Raw genomic sequence first — 6,000 nt, 5'->3', positions numbered from 1 at the left:
TATGCACTCCATATCCTAAGACAGTAATAGAACTTCTTTATTTTCAGACAGAGTAGAAAATAGGTGATTTTAGGGGGGTCTAACCCCTTGCCCATTTTTGACCCAAAAAATCGAGATTTTCGAAATCGAGTTTTTGTGCTAGGGTGGAAGCCTAGGCAACGCTGATTATAGAACCGGTAATCCCAATTGGATCAGACGAATATAACAGGAGATATCGAACATTGAAAATTGCAATTTTTGGAAAATGCCATTTCCAAGATGAAAATCTGAACGAAGGGAGATAGGCTTTCGAAAATACTCGCAATAGATTCAGCGTGTTCGAAAACCTATATGTTCATACCAAAATCTCAAATATCTTACACTATTTATGAGAAAATCGAATTTTTTGTCCCTCAATTTTTGCGTAGGATACCTTTTCGCCATAAAAAACGGAACGAGTACGAAAACGAATATGCGTTTTCCCTTGAATTATTCCGTTGAAATCAAAATTCATAACTATACCTAGAATAAAAATGCAAAATGGTAAAATCCACTATTTTAGAAACAATGTTAAAATATCCGCCACTCACAAGTAACATTCAAATCGTAAAAAAAAAAAAAATCCAAACCCCTCCCGAGTATATCAGGGAACGGAATTTACCCCTCGTAAAAGATGGAACTTGGCGTATTCCTTTCCCTTCGATTTACCACCGGCCATTCGTACAGTCGTACGGCTGATACCGCGTTTCCTCCGACTACCAGGCCAATCCGGATAGAAAACGTTAAAAAGTTGTAATCCAGAAGGCACAGCGTAGCCAGAGATGAAACGGAATGCGCCAGACAATGGTTATCTCACAGAAGGCGACGATGTTTCGTCGCTCTCGTGGAAATTGAAAATCCGAACTGATGAGTCTTTTAATACTTCTATCAGTTGCGAAATTGGCAATATTTCTGGAAGAACACTCACAGCTAGACTTCGATGACAGAATAGTATCGTAGAATTCCGAAAAAATTGATGACTTATTTATTTTCTTAACAATCCACCCAAAATAGAAAAACCTTCTGGAATTCCCAAATTCTTCTCCACAAATTGGAAATTGTTCGCTTTTCTGAATTCACAAGAAAACGAACAGAAAAATACTCCGTTCCGAATACCTAAGGACCAAGGATAGCTCGATCGTTGTTGAAAAATAAAATATGAAGAAAGGAAGAACGAGAGAAGATCAGGACGGCTTTCTTCTCAAAACTCAGTTGAAAAATTTTAAATTTTGTACTCAAGTCTGCCTACTGATCCTCATTTTATCCCAATGGGAGATTTCTCATGATTTTCACTTAACTGCACCAAAATTTGCAATTTTTGAAAAATGCCATTTCAACGATGAAAATCTAAACGAGAAGAGATAGACTTCCGGAATTACTCGCAATAGATTCAGCGTGATCGAAAACCTATATTTCCATACCAAAATTTCAAATATCTTGCCCTGTTCAGGAGAAAATAAATTTTTTCGTTTTTCCACTTTTCATTTTCGAGTTGACTTCGAGGAGCTCTCTGGAGTGCAATTCTCTATTGAATAATCAACTGTTTGGTTTTCTAGAATCTTCAAAACAAATTCTATGCACTCCATATACTAAGATAGTGATAGAACATCCTGATTTTCAGACAGAGTAGAAAATAGGTGATTTTAGGGGGGTCTTACCCCTTGCTCATTTTTGACCCAAAAAATCGAGATTTTCGAAATCGAGTTTTTGTGCTAGGGTGGAAGCCTAGGCAACGCTGATTACATAACCGAAAATCCCAATTGGATCAGACGAATATAACAGGAGATATCGAAGATTGAAAATTGCAATTTTTGAAAAATGCCATTTCCAAGATGAAAATCTAAACAAAGGGAGATAGACTTCCGGAATTACTCGCAATAGATTCAGCGTGTTCGAAAACCTATATTACCATACCGAAATTTCAAATATCTGGCCCTATTTAGGAGAAAATAAATTTTTTCGTTTTTCCACTTATCATTTTCGAGTTGAGTACAATTCTCTATTGAATCATCAACTGTTTGGTTTTCTAGAATCTTCAGAACAAATTCTATGCACTCCATATCCTAAAACAGTAATAGAACATTCTTGTTTTCAGACAGAGTAGAAAATAAGTCATTTCAGGGGGGGTCATCATTCTCTAGAAATTGGAAATTGTTCGCTTCTCTAAATTCACAAGTAAACGAACAGAAAAATACTCTGTTCCGAATACCTAAGTACCAAGGATAGCTCGATCGTTGTTGAAATATAAAATTTCAAGAAAAAAAGAACGAGAGAAGATCATGCCGGCTTTCTTCTCAAAACTCAGTTGAAAAATTTTAAAGTTTGTACTCAACTCTGCCTACTGATACCCATTTAATCCCAATGGGAGATTTCATATGATTTTAACTCAACTGCACTAAATCTAACACCCACTTCAATATCAACCGCGAATTTTCCCACTCAATCACGAAAATCACATCACATCACACCCGCACCCTATCTCGCGCGCGTGGCTCTGCAGCTATATCACTGATCTCAAAAAATCTTACTTCAAACGCGTTTGAAACGATAACTGCCTTTTAGCCTTTACGACCCCATCCATTTCCCGATGTCTTGTTTTGGTAATAAAAACGAGCGTGTAACGGTCAGCACCGTTCCGAATAAAAGGCCGAAAGGGTTGTTAACGAGCCTTAACTACTTCCCATAATATTGACTCGAGGTAACGGGACGCGTTTTTTTTGCCGCACGTACAATGAGCCATCGTCCTTCGCACGTAAGGATGCGATTTTCGGTATGGGGCAAAAAACTGGGAGTGGACGATACGTAATGTGTTTTCAGGGTCGAATTATCAGGGAGAGAATGGTTGAAGTTGATTAGTGATGCTTTTTTCGTGAATTTTTATGGAGTTTTATTACCGTTGTTTTTTTTTCAACTTGAAGGACTTCCTCGAATAGTTCTTGGGCCCAATCGAAGATAGGTCTTGCTCTCAAGAAAGTTCAGTTTCTAGAGAGTTTCGAAGATATAAGACATGATTTTTCTTCTCAAGTTAATGTTACAATTGTTTTCATGAAAGTTTTACCCAATACTATACTGTGTATTGCGTTGTCTTAACAAATGTTTTGGCATAAAAATAGGCGAAAATTTTGGAATATCTGATACCTTATTTCGCAGTGCCAAATTGGCACTTATTTTCGAAAAATCAAATCTCTTAGTTACATAAGAAGAAAAGTCAATGTGTTGGGTAAGAACCTACCTATTTTTCGGTTTGATCAAAAAGTTGGAACCCTTTCTCGGCAATTTCATATTAGGGTGAATATAATTCTGTTAATTTATCCACAGTTTTCAAGCTCACCTCAAATGAAGCTGCTATTAAAATCTAAAAATATGTTTTTAAGGGGATGCTCTGTTGAACTGACATTGAAATAAGTATAGTTTTCAGGTTTTCTGGTGTGAATATAGGACTCAAGCAATCAAATTTGTTGAGATATTCCGATTTCTCGAAACCTTATAAGTATAAATAAAAATGATCAAGTCCGCTCAGAGGTTTGTGTATTCTTGACTCATAATTTAAACATAAAATGCTTTCTCGAATTGGTAGTGTTCTCTCCATTCCCACCCACCAATAAGTTTATCTCTCCTCCGCTAGATGCCCCAAAAGCAGGTTCAGAAGAATCCTGCAACAAGGATATAACAACTGGGCCAATCCACATCGATTCGAAAATTAAACTTCCTCTAAAGAAATCATCCAAGCCCCCAGCTGTTCATCATCCAATCAATTAACATAAGTGTTTAAAACTTATCTCAATTTTCGTGTTTCTTGTGATTATCTATTATCGCGCCAAGGATTTGCAATCAATATTCGTTAATTTTTGCAATAGTCGAACGTTAGACGGATGAATTATTCATTTGGCGTTAATGGTTTCACGATAAAGTCATCCTTTATTGATGGTGACAGCGATTATGTTCCTTTAAATTGAATTATAGTTGCCTGTTAGAATTTAGACATAATGTGTTAATAAATTTGATGCTAGCATGTCCTTCTAATCGGGATATTGCGGATAAAGATGTTAAATCGGATTTAAAATCAGTACATAAATTATCCGGATAGTAAAACATGAAATTTATGGAAAGGTGTTTGAGATAACTTGAATGTCAGGTTCGGGAAGTTTTAAAACTTGTAAAATGATGATATCTTGGATGTTTGTAATTTTTAAACGGTAACTAGTTGGTTGTATCTGAATATTTAAATTTTCGATATGGATTTCTTCTCCTTGCGGCAATCATATTTGGTATAGGTACCTGATTCCACCTGATTCTAATTGAATAATATCTTTTTCTGTCTCTTTTTTTTTGTTGGGGAAAAATTTCTTTTTTGTTACTTTTTGATGAAATAAATCCGATTCAATGGAAATTAATAAAATCATACCTTGTTTTTCACGATGATTAATTTTAAAAAAATATTCGAGAACGAATACCTTGATTCTATATAAAATACTGGTAAAAAGTTACTTCGAAATTATTAATCAATTCATCAGAAGCATTTCAGGTTATAAAAGAAAAAAGCTCATACTTTTATTGTTTTAAGTAGGAAAATCCATATTTAAACTATATAGAAAACTATATGAAATTCGATCTTGTCTTTGTCATATTTTTAACAATTATGTATAGGTAAGCTGGTTGAATATGGTGCTGACCACAAATTCTGAAATTGGGATCACTTCTCTTATTGTTAAAATAAACTTTGGATTTCATAAGGAAGAAGGTTAACTAATGCGATAAAATGATAAGAGCTGAGATTTTGTCCTTTTCTTAGTCGATCTCTGAACAACCTACTGCTAATATGTATTTGTTTTAGAGTAATTTAATCTCAATACCATAAAGGTATATCGAGTATCTTCCTAATATATCCGCGAAATACAAAGATTTGTCTTAAAACATAAATAATGAAATAGATCAAAAAGAAGAAATTTCAATAAAAAATATTATTTTATGTCATTAAATGAAAATTAATATAGGAGCTGCATATTCATCTCATGTTGAAAGATTTCACAATGCTAACAACGATTTGGTTATAACACAAATTCCTCAAATTCCACAGATAATTCTCAACCGTCTAGTTTTGTAATGATTGAAATACAAGAGGTAGAAATAAATGAACAAAGTGAAGATCTTTACTGGATGCTTAAAGATATAGTAATGGGAGACAACAAGTAATTTATTTCCCTTCTGCATTAGCCTAGATTACCTGAATTTGGATTTTATCCCCATAAGTGAACAGAGCACTCACCTTTCGTATTGAATATCAGAAATTCCCTTTTCACGTTCCATTATTTTCATAGATGTGTGAAAAAAGCCATTTCTAATGACCGGTTTCAATGTTGGAGTGAAAAATGAAATGAGGTAATGGGAAAATAATAAATCAGACGAATAATATCTATAATATTTTTTCCATGTTGATATGACATTTTGTCATCCATCTTACATCGGTATATTGAGGAGTAGGTATTTTTATTAACACTCAAAAGAATTAATAACCGAACAATTTAGGAAATCATATATATTCGATGTATTTTAAAGAGTTTGTCAACATCAATCTCGATTTCAGTCGAGTTGGAAATTCACCATAGAGAAATGGCTGTTTTATAAATGACATTCATTCATTTGTGGTAATATTCGTTGACTTGAAAGGGTAAGAATTATTATAATCAGTAAAAATATATTTATTTATTTTTCTCAAAAAAAAAACTGACTAGAACCATTAAATAAAATGTTATACCTATACCTTATTATAATAACAACTCAATCTTTTATTGCTTTATCAGAGTTAGTTTTTAGGAAGGTAATTTTTTATTGATTTTTCGGTGGTAAGAATTTTCCTTTGATTTAAATTTTTTCAAAATAATTTCACACGCCACTGAAAATCCAGTGGCGGCTCCTTACCCTGTATCTCCTCATATACTGCTTCCGTCGCAAAGAGATAACACCTGTGTAAGGATCGAACTC

The sequence above is a fragment of the Coccinella septempunctata genome, chromosome 8 (assembly GCF_907165205.1).
Source record: "Coccinella septempunctata chromosome 8, icCocSept1.1, whole genome shotgun sequence".
In the NCBI taxonomy this organism is placed as follows: Eukaryota; Metazoa; Arthropoda; class Insecta; order Coleoptera; family Coccinellidae; genus Coccinella; species Coccinella septempunctata.
Note: the sequence above shows the minus strand (reverse complement) of the source record.